Below are 20,088 nucleotides of genomic sequence, written 5' to 3'. Positions count from 1 at the left end.
ATTCTGAGCAGGAAACAGCAAATTTTCATAACACTCAAAAGATAGAAACTTAGCCAAAATGACAAAATGGAGGAATTCTCCTCAAAAGAAAGGTCAGGAAGTTATCACAACCAGGGTCATGCTCAAAGCAGATATAAGCAATATATCTGAAGAGCAATCTAGATCAACAGTCAAAAGACTACTAGCTGGACTTGAAAAAAGCACACAAGACATCAGAGAAACCTGGCTGCACGGATAAAAAAAAACCTAAACACTAGTCGGGATTAAATTAAAAAAATGCTATAACTGGGGTGCCTGGGTGGCTCAGTTGTTAAGTGTCTGCCTTCAGCTCAGGTCATGGTCTCAGGGTCCTGGGATCGAGCCCCGCATCGGGTTCCTTGCTCGGCAGGAAGCCTACTTCTCCCTCTCCCATGCCCCCTGCTTGTGTTCCCTCTCTCACTGTGTCCTCTCTGTCAAATAAATAAATAAAATCTTTTTTAAAAATGTTATAACTGAGATGAAAAATAGATTGGATATAATCACTACAAGGTTTAAAGAAGCAGAGGAGAGGATAGATGATATAGATGATAAAATTGGGAAAATTTGAAGATGAAAAGAAGAGAAAAAGAAAACTATTAGATCACGAAGGTAGACTGAAGGGAATGCAGTGATTCTGTAAAGTGAAATAATATCCATATTATAGGAGTCCCAGAAGAGTGGGGAAAAAGAGGCAGAAGGTTTATTTGAACAAATTATAGCTGAGAACTTCCCTAATTTGGGGAAGGAAACAAGCATTCAAGTCCAAGAGGCACAGAGAACGCCCCTCAAAACAAAACAAAACAAAACAAAACAAAAAAAACAGGTCAACACCATGATATATCACAGTGAAACTTGCAAAATGCAAAGATAGAGAGAGAATTCTGAATGCAGCTCAGTAGAAAAGGTCCTTAACCTACAAGGGTAGACACATAAGGCTGGTGGCAGACCTGTCCACAGAGGCCTGGCAGGCCAGAAAGGACTGGCATGAAATATTCAAAGTGCTATGTGGGAAAATTATGCAGCCAAGATTACTTTACCCAGCAAGGCTGTCATTCAGAATAGAAGGAGAGATAAAGAGTTTCCAAGACAAACAAAAACTATAGGAGATCATGAATACTAAACCAGCCAGCAAGAAATATTAAAGGGAGCCCTTTGAGCAAAAAGAGAGATGAAAAGTAACAAAGACTAGAAAGGAATAGAGACAGTCTAGAGGAACAGTGACTTTACAGGTAATAGAATGGCACCAAATTCATATATTTCCATAGTTACTCTGAATGTAAATGAACTAAATACTCCAATCAAAAGACATAGTGTATCAGAATGGATAAAAAAAAACAAGACCTATTGATATACTGCTTACAATACACTCATTTTAGACCCAAAGACACCTCCAGATTGAAAGTGAGGGGGTGGAGAACCATCTATCATGCTAATGGACATCAAAAGAAAGCTGGAGTAGCCAACCTTATATCAGACAAACCAGATGTTAAACCAAAGACTCTAATTAGAGTTGAAGAAAGGCACCATATCAAAATAAAGGAGTCTATCCAACAAGATCTAACAATTATAGATATTTATGCTCCTAAATTGGGAGGAGCCAAATACATAAATCAATTAATAAGAAACTTGAAGAAAGTCATTGATAGTAGAGGACTTTAACACCACACTCACAGCAATGGACAGATCATCTAAACAGAAGATCGACAAGGAAAAAAAGGACTGTGAATAACACACTGGAATAGATGGACTTAAACCGGTATATTTAGAGCATTTCATCCTAAAGTAGCAGAATACACATTCTTTTCCAGTGCACATGGAATATTCTCCAGAATAGATCACATTCTGGGTCACAAATCAACCCTCAACAAGTACAAAAAGGGGTGCCTGGGTGGCTCAGTCGGTAAAGTGTCTGACTCTTGATTTCAGCTCAGGTCATGATCTCAGGGTCATGAGATCGAGCCCTGCATCAGGCTCCACACTGAGGGTGGAGCCTGCTTAAGATTCTCTCTCTCCCTATGTCCCCTTCCCTGACTCATGTGCTCTTTCTCTCTCAAAAAAAGTATAAAAAATCAAGATCATACCATGCATATTTTCAGAACACAATGCTATGAAACTTGAAATCAAGCACAAGAAAAAAATGGGAAAGACCACAAATACATGGAGATTAAAGAACATCCTACTAAAGAATGAATGGGTCAACCTGGAAATTAAAAAAGAATTTAAAAAATACATGGAAGCAAATGAAAATGAAAACAGGACAGTCCAGAACCTTTGGGAAGCAGAAAAGGTGGTCCTAAGGGGGAAGTATATAGGAATACAGGCCTTGCTTAAGAAGCAAGAAGAATCTCAAATATACAAGCTATCTTTACACTTAAAGGAGCTGGAGGAAGAACAGAAATAAAGCCTAAATCCAGAATGAGAAAGGAAATACTAAAGATTAGAGCAGAAATCAATGACATACAAATGAAAAACACAGAACAGATCAACAAAAATAGGCGCTGGTTCTTTGAAGAATTAACAAGATTGATAAACCCCTAGCCAGACTTATCAAAAAGAAAAGAGAAAGGACCCAAATAAACAAAATCATGAATGAGAGAGGAGAGATCACAACCAACACTGCAGAAATACAATTATAAGAGAACATTATGAGCAATTATATGTCAACAAATCAGGCAATCTGGAAAGAATGCATAAGTTCCTAGAAACATATAAACTACTGAAACTGAAACAGGAAGAAATAGAGAATCTGAGCAGACCCAGAACCAGAAAAGAAATGGAATCAGTAATCAAAAATATCCCAACAAACAAAAGTCCAGGACCGGGTGCCTTCCCAGGAGAATTCTACCAAACATTTAAAGAAGAACTAATGCCCGTTTTTCTGAAACTGTTCCAAAAAATAGAAATGGAAAGAAAACTTCCAAACTTATTCTATGAGGCCACATTACCTTGATCCCCAAACCAAAGACCCCACTAAAAGGGAGAATTGTAGACCAATATCCCTGATGAACATGGATGCAAAAATTCTCAACAAGATAGCGGCCAATTGGATCCAACAGTACATTTAAAGGATTTTCACCATGGCCAAGTGGGATTCATTCCTGGGCTGCAGGGGTGGTCCAACATCTGCAAATAAATCAACATGATACACCACATTAATAAAAGAAAGGGTAAGAACCACATGATCCTCTCAATAGATGCAGAAAAGGCATTTGACAAAATACAGCTTCCTTTCTTGTTAAAAACCCTCAACGAAGTAGGAATAGAGGAACATACCTCAACATCATAAAGTCCATATATGAAAGACCCACAGCTAATATCATCCTCAATGGGGAAAAACTGAGAGCTTTTCCCCTAAAGTCAGGAACACAGCAGGGATTGTCCACTCTCACCACTGTTGTTCAACATAGTACTGGAAGCCCTAGCCTCAGCAATCAGACAACCAAAAGAAATAAAAGGCATCCAAATCAGCAAAGAAGAAGTCAAATGTTCACCCTTCACAGACAACATGATACTCTACATAGAAAACATGAAAGACTCCATCAAAAAATTGCTAGAACTGATACACAAATCCAGCAAAGTGGCAGGATATAAAATCAATGTACAGAAGTCTCTTGCATTTCTATACACCAACAATGAAGCAGCAGAAAGATAAATCCCACTTACAATTGTACCAAAAGCCATAAGATGCCTAGGAATAAACCTAACCAACTAAAAGATGTGTATTCTGAAAAGTATACAACACTTATGAAAGAAATTAAAAAAGAGTGCAATGGAAAAACATTCCATGCTCATGGATTGTAAGAACAAATATTGTTAAAATGTCTATACCACCCAAAGCAATCTATACATTCAATGCAATGCTTATCAAAATACCACCAGCATTTTTCACAGAGCTGGAACAAACAATTCTAAAATTTGTATGGAATCAGAAAAGACCTCAAATAGCTAAAGGAATGTTGAATAAGAAAACCAAAGCTGGAGGCATCACAATTCCAGACTTCAAGCTGTATTACAAAGCTGTAATCATCAAGACAGCATGGTACTGGCACTAAAACAGAAAAATAGATCAATGGAACAGAATAGAGACTCAACTCTGTGGTCAATTAATCTTCGACAAAGAAGAAAAGAATATCCAATGGAAAAATACAAATCTCTTGAACAAATGGTGCTGGGAAAATTGGCCACATGCAGAAGTTTAGTGATTCATCAGTTGCATATAACACCCAGTGCTCATTACATCAAGTGCCCTCCTTAATGCCCATCACCCAGTTACCCCATCCCTCCACCCACCTCCCCTCCAGGAACCCTCAGTTTTTTTCCTAGAGTTAAGAGTCTCTTATGGTTTGTCTCTCTCTCTGTTTTTATTTTATTTTTCTTTCCCTTCCCCTATGATCTTGTTTTGTTTTTAAATTCCACATGAGTGAAATCATATATTTGTCTTTCTCTGACTGACTTATTTCACTTAGCATAATACCCTCTAGTTCCATCCATGTCATTGCAACTGTCAAGATTTCATTGTTTTTTGATGGCTGTGTAATATTCCACTGTATATATACATACACCACATCTTCTTTATCCATTCATCAGTTGATGGATGTTTGGGCTCTTCCCATAATTTGGCTATTGTGGACCTTGCTGCTATAAACATTAGGGTGCATGTGCCCCTTCGAGTAGTTATTTTTGTATCCTTCGGGTAAATACCTAGTAGTGCAATTGCTGGGTTGTAGGGCAGTTCTATTTTTAACTTTTTGAGGAACCTCCATACTGTTTGCAGAGTGTCTGCAGCAGTTTGCATTCCCACCAGCAGTGTAAGAGGGTTCGCCTTTCTCTCCATCCTGGCCAACATCTGTTGTTTCTTGAGGTGTTAATTTTAGCCATTCTGACTGGTGTGAGGTGGTAACTCATTGTGGTTTTGATTTGTATTTCCATGATGCTGAGTGATGTTGAGCATTTTTTCATGTGTCTGTTAGCCATTTGACAATTCCTTTTAAAACCTGTAAAGGACTTCACATATGTCCTGGAAATTACACTTTTAGGCATATATCACAGATATGGAGAAGCCAACAGCCTTCAATCACTCCTTCTCAAGTTAGCCTCCACCTGAGACCTGCAGGTGGGTGTTTTAACCTGAATTTCTGCAATGTATGAAGTCCTTGTGATGTCACTTCCACAATCCTGGACACTCATTTTTCTTTGAGTAACAGAAGTCCCAATCACCATCCCCCGGGTGAGGTCTGTGCTGATGTCAACCCTATTCAATGCTGGAGTTTGTTGGAGTATTTCAAAAGTCTGTTTGTTAGTGAAATAAGAGTAGAAGCATTTCTGGGAAAGGAAATGATACCATTATCTTGAAGAGATATTTGCATTCCTATGTTTACTGCAGCATTATTTACAATAGAAAAGGTATGAAAACAACCTAAGTGTCTGTCAATGGAAAAATAGCTAAAGAAGATGTGGTGTGTATGTATGTGTATATATATATATATAGATATAGATATAGATATATAGTATGGAATATAATTCAACCATAAAAAAATAAAGGAATTCTCATTTGTTATAACATGGATGAAACTGGAGGGCATTTTGCTAAGTGAAATAAGCCAGACAGAGAAAGGCAAATACTGCCTGGTATCACTTATAATGTGGATTCTGAAGAAGAAGAAAGAAGAAGAAGAAAGAAGAAGAATGAAGAAGAAAGAAGAAGAAGAAAGAAGAAGAAGGAAGAAGAAGAAGAAGAAGAAGAAGAAGAAGAAGAAGAAGAAGAAGAAGAAGAAGAAGAAGAAGAAGAAGAAGAAAGGAGGAGAAGGAGGAGGAGGAGGAGGAGGAAAAATGGTTGCTAGGGGCTGGGGGAGGGTAATGGTAAAAGGATACAACTTTAAGATGAAAAAGATCTGAGAATCTAATGTATAACATGGTGGCTATAGTTGATAACATCATACTGTATAATTAAAATTTGCTAACAAAGTAGAACTTAAGTGCTTTCCCTCAAAAAAGGGAGGGAATATATATGTGAGGTTATGGATGTGTTAAATAACTCAATGAGGGGTATCCTTTCACAATGTATACATGTATAAAATTATGTACACTTTAAATATCTTACAATTTTGTCATTTATATCCCAATAAAACTGAAAAAATATCACACAATGTAGGACTTCACAGCAAAAATTTACCAGAAATAAAGAGGCAAAGACAAAGAAGGCCATTACATAATGATAAAAGGGTCAGTTCAACAGGAAAATATAATAATCTTAAATATATATGCACTGTACAACAGAGTTGCAAAATATATGAAGGAAAAAACCCAGAACTAAAAGGAGAAATAGACAAAGTGTTAGCAAGGAAATAGAAGTGAATAATAACATCTACCCATACAATCTACAGAACACATTAAAAAACAACAAAAGCATGGAGTATATTTTCAAGCTCACATGCTGTGCTCATTATGTTAGAATATATATTGGATCCTAAGATAAACCTTTAAAAAATATTTTAATTCATACAAACTATGATTTCTGACCATAGTGGAAATAAATTGGAAGTCGATAACAGAAAGGTAACAAAAAAATATCCAAACACATGAAATTAAACAATATACTTCTAAATAATTCATGGGTCAGAGAAGAAGTCAAGTTAGAAAAAAAATAAACAAAAGTGAAATATTGATGCAAATAAAAATTTGGAGCTGAGTACTTAAAATGAAATTTGTAGCACTGAATCCATATATTAGGAAAAGGAGAGTGGTCTCAAATCTATAATCTAAGCTCACACCTCAAGAAGCTAGGAAGAGAAAAAAATAAACACAAAAAAAGTAGAAGGAAGGAAATAATTAAAAGCTGAAATCCAGGAAATCAAAAAGAGGACAATAAAAGAGAAAATCCTACGTTGTTGTCGCTGTTGGTGTTTGTGCGGCGTGGCTTTGTGGGACCGGGACCTTAAAGATAGCCACAATGGCTGAAAATGGTGATAATGAAAAAATGGCTGCTCTCGAGGCCAAAATCTGTCATCAAATTGAGTATTATTTTGGTGACTTCAATTTGCCACGAAACAAATTTTTAAAGGAACAGATCAAACTGGATGAAGGCTGGGTGCCTTTGGAGATAATGATAAAATTCAATAGGTTAAACCGTCTAACAACAGACTTTATTTTTTTTTTTACTTTTTTTTAAAGATTTTATTTATTGATTTGAGAGAGAGAGAATGAGAGATAGAGCGCACGAGAGGGAAGAGGGTCAGAGGGAGAAGCAGACTCCCTGCTGAGCAGGGAGCCCGATGTGGGACTCGATCCCGGTACTCCAGGATCATGACCTGAGCCGAAGGCAGTTGCTTAACCAACTGAGCCACCCAGGCACCCTAACAACAGACTTTAATGTAAGAGTGGAAGCATTGAGCAAATCAAAGGCTGAACTCATGGAAATAAGTGAAGATAAAACTAAAATCAGATCTCCAAGCAAACCCCTCCCTGAAAGTGACAGATGAATGTTAAGAATGATGTAAAAAACAGATCTGTTTATATTAAAGGCTTCCCAACTAATGCAACCCTTGATGACATAAAAGAATGGTTAGAAGATAAAGGTCAAGTACTAAATATTCAGATGAGAAGAACATTACACAAAGCATTTAAGGGATCAATATTTGCTGTGTTTGATAGTATTGAATCTGCTAAGAAATTTGTTGCCACCCCTGGCCAGAAGTATAAAGATACAGACCTGCTAATACTTTTCAAGGAAGATTACTTTGCCAAAAAAAAAAAAAAAAAAAATGAAGAAAGAAAGCAAAATAAAGTGGAAGCTAAATTATGAGCTAAACAAGAGCAAGAAGAAAAACAAAAATTAGCAGAAAATGCTGAAATGAAATCTCTGGAAGAAAAGATTGGCTGCTTGCTGAAATTTTCAGGAGACTTAGATGATCAGACCTGTAGGGAAGATTTGCACATCCTTTTCTCAAGTCGTGGTGAAATAAAATGGATAGACTTTTCAGAGGAGCAAAAGAGGGATAATTCTTTTTAAAGAAAAAGCTAAGGAAGCACTGGATAAAGCCAAAGATGCAAATAGTGGTAACCTACAATTAAGGAACAAAGAAGCGACCTGGGAAGTACTAGAAGGAGATGTGGAAAAGGAAGCACTGAAAAAAATCACAGAAGATCAACAAGAATCTCTAAACAAATGGAAATCAAAAGGTGGCAGATTTAAAGGAAAAGGAAAAGGAAATAAAGCTGCCCAGACTGGGTCTGCTAAAGGAAAAGTACAGTTTCAGGGCAAGAAAACTAAATTTGATAGTGATGAGGAACATGATCAAAATGGTGCATCTGGACCAGTAAAAAGAGCAAGAGAAGAACAAGACAAAGAAGAAGAACCTACACGAAAACAACAGAAAACAGAAAATGGTGCTGGAGACCAGTAGTTTAGTGAAAAAATTTTTTTATTTATCTGAATTAGGTTTTAAGCTGCTTTTGTCTTTAGAGGCTTTTAAAAAGAAAACCGAATTAGATCCACTTCAATACCAACCTGTAAGAAAGGAAATTTTTTTGTTTAACTTGTCTTTTTTTGTTACCTAAATGAAGATTTTTTTTTAAATGTATAGTTCTGTTTTGTGTTATTTCAAATGATTCAAATATCAAAAGACTCTTCCACTAAATTGCCTTTGTAATATGAAAATGTATTAGTACAAACTAATAAAATATGTACTATTTAAAAAGAAAAAAAAAGAGAAAATCCTTCATAATAAAAGCTGTTCTTTTAAAGCTCTATAAAATTAATAAACTTTAAGAGTGACAAAGTCAGAAAAGACACTTCACCAAGGAGGTTATATAGATGTCAAAATAAACACATCAAAATACATTTAACATAATCAAAGATTAGGGAAATACAAGTTACAGCTATGATGAGATACTACTACACAACTATTAATGTTGCTAAAAATATATAATTGGAAAATACCAAGTACTGACAAAACGCAAGGAAATTGAATCTCTCATACATTGCTGTTTGGAATGTCAAATTGTACAGCTGCTCTGGAAAAGTTTGGCAGGTTCTTTTTATGTTTAATATGTGCATACTGTGTGATCCTTCTATTACATTCCTGGGTATTTATCCTAGGTAAATGAAAACTTGTGCTGACACAAACACCTATTCACAGATGTTCATAGCAGTTTTATTTGTAATAGTCCCAAACTGGAAACAACCCAAATGCTTTTCAAAGGGTTGAATAGATAAACAAACTGTGGTGCATCCACACAACTGAATACTACTACACAACAGTAATTCTATTACTATTAATACATGCAATACTTGGATCAATCTCAAAAACATATGCTAAGTGCAAGAAACCAATCTCAAAAGATCACATACCATGTTATTCGATTTATATAACATTCTTATATGACGAAATTATAAAGATTGAAAAGATATTGGTATTTCCTACGGTTAGGGTTGCAAGGAGAGTTTGACCATAAAAGGGTAGCAACAGGCTGTTTCTTGTGGTGATAAAAGTTTTGTATCCTGATTGTGATGATGACTATACTAATCTATATGTAATAATATTTCATAGAGATATACACCATAAAAAGTACATATAGAAACTGGTGAAATCAGAATAAGGTCTGTAATTGAGTTGATAATATAATAATCTATTGTGGATTTTCTGGTTTTGATATTGTATGTTGGTTATATTATATTTTGGGGACTCTGGGTGAAGGGTGCAGGTAAATTCTCTGTACTAATTTTGCAACTTCTTATGTCTTAAATTATTTAAGAATAATTTATATATAAGAAGGGAGGCAAGATTACAAATACTGGATAAAATAAAACTTTATGATGTGATTCATCAAAGAGCAGATGATGTTTTTGTTAAAAATACCAGCAACAATTTGGACCAATAAAGACCTACATAAATTATTCAGTGCTGTTAATTGTGGGTAATGAAGCTCTAATTATGTTTACTCTGTTGTATGTAAAATGATTTTTGGAATGTTTTATGCCACCTGATGGAGAGAGTGAGAAAAAAAATTCTGGCCTATCCTAACCAAATTTCTTTTTGAATTTCAAATGAAAAATTATTAGCATAAATTCAGAGTGCATCTGGCTTTTACATTCTGGTTACAGGCGATGACTATCAACAAAAAGCCCCATTAAGAAGCTTAGGAAATGACAGCAACATCAGAAGCCTCTTCGAGGCTAGATGAATGCCTCACCCAGTGTGAGAAAGCTCAGTGTAATGGAAAGAGCATGAGGTATTGAGTCAGACAGGCTTAGGGTGGGAAGTAGCTCACAGCTTTATTCTCCTCCATAGACAAGACCTGTATGCAGATCTTGTGATTGTTGGGGTCCATCTGCTTGTATTTTAGGGACCATGGGAAAACTCTGTCATCTAGTTTTGTTGTAAATATTGTCAGTGGGTTTTTGTAGGGATTCAGAGATATAAAAAATCTAAGTAGCTACCACTACCATATACCCAGAATCAGCATCACCTAGATTTTAGTCTTATTAATTTAATGATATTTGCTTCATCTATTTTTATTACTTAAGTATTTTAAAGTAAATTATAGACATTCTTCTCCTTTGCCCTTAAGAATTTTGTATTCATGTCTTTAATAAAAGGAAATTATCCTCAAAAAAAATCAACAACCACATGGAGAAAATTAACAACAAATACCCTAAAAACATTATCTCTCACCTAGCCCATACCCAGAATTGCTGGATTGTCCCCAAAATGGGTTTTACCAGTGTTTTTTTTTTCACACCAGTTTACATATTGAATGAGGGTCTTTTAAATCTCTCTTAATGGAGACTCTCATCCCCACAGGCTTCATTTGGTAGCACATTTTCATCACAGCAAAGCCAAAAATTTGCATTCCAGAAAAAAAAATTGAAAATATTTCTTATAGCTTTACTCCACCCCTTGGAGGATATGCTGCTATAATTTTATTTTAAAATTTTTATTATGGTAAGTTTCAAACACATCAAAAGTAAAAAGAACTATATATAATAAAATTGGTAGCTCTATCACTAAGCTTAACAATTATTGACTTTCTGCCATTCTTCTTCTATTTATCCACTGCACATCTTTTAATTTGCTATAATTTGAATATGACAGGTTGCCTCCTTCCAGACTAATCTAGGTAGATATAAGAATACTGATGATGATGATTTACTTACCTTTTTATTGTCTAAAAAACCTGCAGTTTTATCATCTTAAAAAAGGAATCTTGCTTGCTGCTGCTTTCCTATCACTTAAAATAATGCTTGTTTGCCACATAGTAGATATTCAGTAAATTTTTTAAATAAATACAAGAATAATGTACAGAGAGCTCATTAAGAGCAGGACCTGGCATACAGTGCCAGCCCTCAGCCTGATAGCAAAAAATAAAATAAAATAAATAAAAAGCTGTAAATAGATCATTATTTAAGTTCTTACTGTAACCACTACTGGGCTAAAGAAACTTGTAGCATTATTTCTCAAAACCCTCAACTTATTTAATATATTTAGATGAAGATATGAGCATCTTCATTTGAAGTGGAAAAAATTGGATAACAATGAGATGCCATTTTTAGTCGTTGGATTGTTTTGTGTAATCAGTGTGGAAATGGTATCTAGTGTTGATTACACTCTGGGGGGAAACTGAACAGCAATTTGGAAATTTTTTTTAGCATTTAAAATGTTATTCTACTTCTTCAGTAATCATTTTAGGACAAGAAATGAAAATACAGGGAGAGAGAAGAAGATGGTGGTAGAGTAGGAGGACCCTAGGCTCATCTCCCACTAACACAACTAGATAACTATCAAATCATTCTAAGTACCCCAGAAACTGACCTGAAGATGGACAGAACAAACTCTACAACTAAAGGGAGAGAAGAGGCCACATGGAAGAGAGAAAGCATGAGACATAAGTGGTTTTTCTAACACACCAAAGAAAGTAGAGACTTATACAAAATGCCAAGATGGAGGAATTTATGCCAAATGAAAGAACAAAATAATGCCACAGCCAGAGAGCTGAGCAAAACAGATATAAGTAACATGCTTGATGGACAATTTAATACAACAATCATAAGTATACTCACTGGGCTTCAGAAAAGAATACAAAACATTAGTGAGACCCTTACCACAGAAATAAAAGAGTTAAAAAACAATCAGAGATGAAGCATGTGATAAATGATATTAGAAACACACTCGATGCAGTGAACAGCAGAATGGAAAAAGCAGAGGAACAAATTAGTGACTAGAAGACAAAATAATGGGAAATAATGAAGCAGAACAAAAGAGAAAAAGAAGAATTATGCAACATGAGAATAGACTTAGGCAACTCAGTGATGCCATCAAACATAATAACATTCATGTTATAAGTCCCAGAAGAGAGAGAAAAGGGGGCAGAAAATTTATTTGAGGAAATAATAGCTGAAAACTTCCCTAATCTGGGGAAGGAAAGAGATCCAGATCCAGGAGGCACAGAAAACGCCCATCAAATTTTTTTAAAAAACAGGCCAAAACCAAGACACATTTTAATTAAATTTGCAAAATATAGCAATAAAGAAAAAAAATCTTAAAAGCAGCAAGACAAAAGAAGTCCTTAACTTACAAAGGAAGACCCATAAGGCTAGCTGCAGATTTCTCAACAGAAATGTGGTAAGCCAGCAGAGAGTGGCATGATATATTCAAAGTGCCAAATGGGAAACATCTGCAGCCAAGAATACCCTATCCAGCAAGGCTATTGTCCAGACTAGGAGAGATAAAGAGTTTCCCAAACAATAACTAAAAGAGCTTGTGACACTAAACCAGCCCTGCAAGAAATATTAAAGGGAACTCTTTGAGAAGAAAGGAGAGACCAAAAGTCACAAAGACAAGGAAGGATCAGAGAAAATCTCTGACAAACAAAGACAAAACAGGTAAGAAAATGGCATGAAATATATATCTATCAATAATTACTCTGAATGTAAATGGACTAAATGCTCTAATCAAATGAAATAGGGTGTCAGAATGAATAAAAAAACTAAGCCCCATCTATATGCTGCCTACAAGAGACATTTTAGACCTAATAACACCTGCAGATTGAAAGTTGGGGGGTGGATAAGCATTTATCACACAAATGGATGTCAAAAGAAAGCCAGAGTATCAACACTTACAGTAACAAACTAGACTTTAAAACAAAGACTATAACAAGAGGCAGAGAAGGGCACTATATAATCATAAAGGGGACAATCCAACAAGAAGATATAACAATTGTAAATGTTTATGCCCCCAACATGGGAGCACCCAAATATATAAAACAATTAATAACAAACATAAAGCAACTAATTGATAATAATACAATAATAGTAAGGGACTTTAACACCCCACTTACATCAAGAGACAGATCATCTAAACAGAAAATCCTTAAGGAAACAATGGCTTTGAATGTCACCCTGGGCCAGATGAACTTAACAGATATATTGAGAACACTCCATCCTAAAATAGCAGGATACACGTTCTTTTCAAGTGCACATGGGACATTCTCCAGAATAGATCACATATTAGGTCACAAATCAGTCCTCAACAAATACAAAAAGCTGAAATCATATCATGTATCCTTTCTGACCACATCACTATGAAACTAGAAGTCAACCACAAGAAAAAATTTGGAAAGACCACAAATACTTGGAGGTTAAGCATGGTACTAAAGAATGAATGTGTCAATCAGGAAATCAAAGAAGAAATCAAAAAGTGCATGGAAACACATGAAAATGAAAACAGAACAGTCCAAACTTTTAGGGTGCAGCAAAAGCAGTCCCAAGAGGGAAGTATATAGCAATACAAGCCTACCTCAAGAAGCAAGAACATTTTCAAATAAACAACCTAACCTTACACGTAAAGAAGCTAGAAAAAGAATAACAAAAGAAGTTTAAAGGCAGCAGAACATGGGGAATAATAAAGACTAGAGCAGAAGTAACTGATACAGAAACAAAAAATACCAGTATAACAGATCAATGAAACCGGGAGCTGGTTCCTTAAAAACATCAATAAAATTAATAAATCTCTAGCAGACTTATCAAAAAGAAAAGAGGAAGGACACAGATAAATAAAATAACAAATAAGAGAAGAGAAATAACAACCAACACCACCAAAATACAATTATAAGAGAATATTATGAAAACCTATATGCCAACAAATTGGACAACCTAGAAGAAATGGATTAATTCCTAGAAAATGTAAACTACTAAAACTGAAACAGGAAGAAATAGAAAAATTTGATTAGACTGATTACCAGCAAGGAGATTGAATCAGTAATCAAAAAACTCACAACAAACAAAATATACATAAGAGTGAATACCTATTCTTCTCAAACTATTTCAAAAAATAGATGAAAGAAAACTTCCAAATCATTCTATGAGGCCATTATTACCCTGATACCAAAACCAGATAAAGACACCACTAAAAAAAGAGAACTATAGACCAATATCCTGGATGAACACAAATGCAGAAATTCTCAATAAAATACCAGCAAACCAAATTCAACAATACATTTAAAAAATCATTCACCGTAGGGGTCCCTGGGTGGCTCAGTCAGTTTAAGCATTTGCCTTCAGCTCAGGTCATGATCCTGGGGTCCTGGGATTGAGCCCCACATTGGGCTCCCTGCTCAGTGGGAAGCCTGCTTCTCCCTCTTCCTCCATCCCTCCCCCCTGCTTGCACTCTCTCTCTCTCACTCTATCTCAAATAAATAAATCTTTTAAAAAACAATGCACTACAATCAAATGAGATTTATTCCTGGGCTGCAGGGGCAGTTCAATATTTGCAAATCAATCAATGTAATCATTACATTTATAAAAGAAAGGATAAGAACCATATGATCATTTCGATAGATGCAGGGAAAGCATTTGACAAAGTACAAGATCCATTCATGATAAAAACCCTCAACAAAGTAAGTTTAGAAGGAATATAATAAAGACCATATATGAGAAACCCATAGCTAATATCATCCTCAATGGGGAAAATAAACCAAGACATAAACCAGGAATGGTCATCAAGGTATTGTTGGTAATAGTGAAACATGGGCAACAATAAGGGAATGGTTAAATCCAGATGTATCCAAGAATATTGTGGAATATTGGTGGAGATTTTTTCAAATCAGGCACAAAATTAAGCAAATTATTTTTTTAATTATGTTATGTTAGTCACGATACAGTACATCATTAGTTTTTGATGTAGTGTTCCATGATTCATTGTTTTCATATAACACCCAGTGCTCCATGCAACAGTGCCCTCCTTAATACCCATCACCAGGCTAACCCATCCTCTCACCCTCCTCCCCTCTGAAACCCTCAGTTTGTTTCCCGAAGTCCATAGTCTCTCATGGTTTGTCTCCCCCTCCAAATCCCCCCCTTCATTTTTCCCTTCCTTCTCCTAATGTCCTCCATGCTATTCCTATGTTCCACATATAAGTGAAACCATATGATAATTGTCTTTCTCTGCTTGACTTATTTCACTAAGAATAATCCCCTCCAGTTCCATCCATGTCAATGCAAAAGTTGGGTATTCATCCTTTCTGATGGCTGAGTAATATTCCATTGTATATATGGACCACATCTTTTTTATCTAAGCAGATTAATTTTAACAATGGGGCAGACCTTTATTTAATGCCATGGAATGATCTCCAAAAGAGAAAGTTTTATAAGGAAAAAAATCAAGGGGCACCTGGGTGGCTCATTCAGTTAAGCGTCTGACTCTTGATTTTGGCTCAGGTCATGATCTTGGTCATGAGATCAAGCCCTGCATCAACCTCCATGCTCTGCAGGGAGTCTGCTGGAGGTGCTCTCTTTCTCTGTCTCTGTCTCTCTCTTTCTCTCCCTCTGCCCCTTCCCCTGCTCTCCCAAGTGCTTTCTCTCCTCGCTCTCAAATAAATTTAAAAAAAATCTTTAAAAAACGGAAAAAAAATCATGATAGACTACAAAGACATTATTTATTGTCCCATATGTGTGGAACATAAACTAACTGTTAATTCTGAGGGAAATACTTAGATTTGGGCAATGGTAACAAAGTGAAGGGACATTCTTAGATTGTATTGTTTGACTTTTCTATCAGAAAAATGTATATAGTGTTAATTCCCTGAATCAAAGACCAGAAGGATCACATCTGTGGTTAAAATTTTGGGTTTATTGTTCACTATAGTGAGGGAGAATAAGACTAGGGAACCATGGAACATTTCAGTAAAATGATAAAAATATATAATGGTTTGGGTTTGTTTTGAGTGATTTCAGAGAACACTCATGGAAGGAGCTTTTAGTCTGGATTGCATACTGCAAGGAAGCAGGTAGAATTCTATAATTGAGTATCTCAATACATTTTATTTTATTTTTTCAATGAATTTTATAAAGAAGGAATGGCTGAAACTAAAACATTGATTAATAAAGAAGCAATCACTCATATTAGCCAGTATAGAGGGATATTTTATCATTTTTGTAATTTGGATAATATTCCTAGTTTTGTCTATATTCAGGCATGTTTACTGAGTGGTGTTATTTTTGTTTTGCTCTATCATGGTCACAGCATGGTCTTGTCTGCTATTTATGTTCTAAGAAATTGTTTAATGGGAGAACACCAGGGCCTTGCTGTGAGTGCCAGGCCAGCTCCTAGCAACACCAAGACTTAGTTGATATTACTAGACACATTCCTCGATGTCAGAGCTGCTTTGTTCTTTGTCAGTCCCCTCTCCCTTTGGCCAAGGACAGTCAACATAAGACTGCAGGGTATTTATCCATAATATCCATATTTTTACCATTGTTGAGATTTTGCTCACTAGGAAGTTGTTTAGAGAATGTTGTCTATAGATGGACTAGGATTAATCTTTCCTGCTCCTTTGTTATATGATGAGTTGTTGAATCATCTGATGTGGCAATGGCTATGCAATAGTATTTAATACTCAGGAGAGAATATGCCAACCAAATGTTAACACAAGCAACTATCAGAATAATGATTATTAGTACTTGAATTAAACCTTGAATTTAGGGGCCTAGTCTATAAAATTCACTCAATAAATATAGCTGGATTTGTTTTAGAGATCTAGGTGACCTTTTATAAGGCTCAGTCACAGACTGTTTTGCTTGTTTTGTGGTATAAAAGTACAGCAAGAAGTATTTATTATAGGTAATTAAGAGAAAATCTAGGGCTATGTGATTGCCCATAACAACTCTAACTAATGAATGTAGACTAGTTTGTTGGGCTTCAGAGTAGGAGTTGCCTTTTTATGACTTTTACTAGAGTCAAAGATGAGTTTTGGACTATTATTCCAGTTGTATCATTCCTAAGGTAAGAATCGCAGCTCACATGGTATGCATAAAGAAGGAACAAGTTTCTAAGAGTTCTCCAAAGGAGCTAATATATTCCTAATCTTGGGGATTCTTGGGTAATTTTGTGTGTGTTTGTGTGTGTGGGGGGAATGATCCATTGAAGGAGTGGTAGTTTTAAATATCTGGACATCTCTAATAATTATCCTGATAAAGAGGATAGGTTAGTGTATGGCAAGTATAAGCCTACTGACTATAAAAGAAGTCATACCCTAGTGGGACTGCACTGAGAGTATAGGTGTTATTTATCACAAAAAAGTGAGTCAAATGTGTGTCTCTTAAGATGGACAAATAACTCAAGTGGAATTAATTTCTGCAAAACTAGATAAAGTATGTCTGAACATAAAAAACTGAATTTAATCACCAGCATATTCCCAATATCAGTACCTACTTTAAAATATCTAGGTCTTACTGATAGGTCTTGTAATGCCCTTGGTAGAGGCATTTTGAAGATATGAAGTCAAGGGTCAGTTTTTACAAGATGGAAGGTTGGGACCTATAAAAGAAAATATATCTTCTGAAGTGATTAAAGAAATGCTATTAATTTTTTTTAGTGGAGGGGGGAAGAGGATGTCAGATTCAGCAACTAGTTAAATTCAGAGTAGTAGCTGTAGACTGGGAAAGAGAGTTATGTTCTTAAGTGTCAGAAGATGATGTGGATCAAAAATAATAGGTGAAAGATAAGAGAGATCATGTTAGTGTTCTAGAAGACATTAACGTGTAATAATAGGCAAGATTAGTAGCAGAGCAAATAGAACGGGTACTGAAGAAAAAAAGTGATTCTTTTTTCTCTTGGGTAGAAGCTATCAACTTCTAAAGATATTGACTTATTCTGTCATCTTGGATGGACGCTCTGAAGTCAGCACTCCTTCTGGAGGACACCTGTTGGATTCAATTTGCTAGTATTTTGTTGAGAATTTTTGAATCCATGTTCATCAGGGATATTGGCCGATAGTTGTTTTTAGTGGGGTCATTGTCTGGTTTTGGAATCAAGGTAATGCTGGCCTTATAGCATGAGTTTGGAAGTTTTCCTTCCATTTCTATTTTTTGGAACAGTTTCAGAAGAAGAGTTATTATCTTTTCTTTAAATGTCTGGTAGAATTCCCCTAGGAAGCCATCTGACCCTGAACTTTTGCTTGTTCTGATTTCTGATTAGTCATTCAATTTCTTTGCTGGTTATCAATCTGTTCAAATTTTCTATTTCTTCCTGTTTCAGTTTTGGTAGTTTGTATGTCTCTAGGAATTTATTAATTTCTTCATGATTGTCAAATTTGTGGGCAAATAATTTTTTATAATATTCTCATTATCGTATTTCTGTGATGTTTGTGATCTCTCCTCTTTCATTTGTGATTTTATTTATTTGGGTCCTTTCTCTTTTCTTTTTGATAAGTCTGGATAGTGATTTATCAATTTTATTAATTCTTTCAAAGAACCAGCTCCTAGTGTCATTGATCTGTTCTACTGGGTTTTTTTTGTTTCTATATCATTTATTTCTGTTCTAATCTTTATTATTTCCCTTCTTCTGCTGGATTTAGGCTTTATTTGCTGTTTCTTTTCTAGCTCCTTTAGGCAAAAGGTTAGGTTGTGTATTTGAGACTTTTCTTTCATCTTGAGGTAGACCGCTTTCACAGGATCCCAAAGGTTTTAGACTGTCATGTTTTCATTTTCTTTTGCTTCCATGTATTTTTTAATTTCTTCTTTAATTTCCTGGTTAACCCATTCATTCTTTAGTATGATGTCCTTTAACCTCCATGTATTTGTGGTCTTTCCAAATTTTTTCTTGTGGTTGTCGTCCAGTTTCATAGCATTGTGGTCTGAAAATATGAATGGTATGATCTCAATGATTTGTACTTGTTGAGACCTGATAGTATGTAATCTATTCTGGAGAATGTTCCTTGTGCACTTGAAAAGAATGTGTACTCTGCTGCATTAGGATGAAATGCTCTGAATATATCTTTTAAGTTCATCTGGCCCAGTGTGTCATTCAAAGCCTTGTTTCCTTGTTGGTGTTCTGCTTAGATGATCTGTCCATTGCTGTGAATGGGGTGTTAAAGTCCCCTGCTATTATTGTATTATTATCAATGAGTTTCTTTACATTTGTTATTAATGGATTTATGTATTTGGGTGCTGCCATGTTGGGGGCATAAATATTTACAATTGTTAGATCTTCTTATTGGATAGACTTCTTTATTATGATATAGTGCCCTTCTTCATGTCTTGTTACATTCTTTGATTTAAAATCGAGTTTGTCTAAGTTTGGCTGCTCCAGCTTTCTTTTGATGTCTATTAGCATGATAGATGGCTCTCTATCCCTTCACTCCTTTAATCTGCAGGTGTCTTTAGGTCTAAAATGAGTCTCCTATAGGGAGCTTATAGATGGGTCTTGTTTGTTTTTTGTTTTTTTCATTCTTATACCCTATGTCTTTTGATTGGAGCATTTAGTCCATTTACATTCAGAGTGATTATATGAATGAATTTAGAGTGATAGATATAAATTTAGTGCCATTATATTATATATATTAAGTATATATATTACCATTATATAACTCTTCTTCTGAAACTGTTCCAAAAAATAGAAATTTGGTGTTTATGGAGATATTCTCCATTCCTTTCTAGTCTTTGTTGGTTTTGGTCTTTCTTTCCCACTCAGGGAGTGGAGTCTCCTTTAATATTCCTTGCAGGGCTGGTTTAGTGGTCACGAATTCCTTTAGTTTCTGTTTGGGAAAATTTTTGCCTCTCCTTCTATTCTGAATGAC

The 20,088-nt window shown here is 35.4% G+C and overlaps 1 pseudogene across 1 annotated transcript; it reads left to right on the top strand.

The window, feature by feature from the left end:
• The first annotated feature begins 7,492 nt into the window (after nt 1-7,492).
• Nucleotides 7,493-8,500, top strand: LOC113930381 (annotated as a pseudogene). The gene has a single exon (XR_003522521.2). The product of XR_003522521.2 is annotated as a lupus La protein homolog (transcript).
• Nucleotides 8,501-20,088: the final 11,588 nt, after the last annotated feature.

Source organism: Zalophus californianus, chromosome X (assembly GCF_009762305.2).
Source record: "Zalophus californianus isolate mZalCal1 chromosome X, mZalCal1.pri.v2, whole genome shotgun sequence".
Lineage (NCBI taxonomy): Eukaryota > Metazoa > Chordata > Mammalia > Carnivora > Otariidae > Zalophus > Zalophus californianus.
The sequence above is the reverse complement of the archived record's forward strand: the minus strand, read 5'-3'. Positions and strand labels throughout refer to the sequence as shown.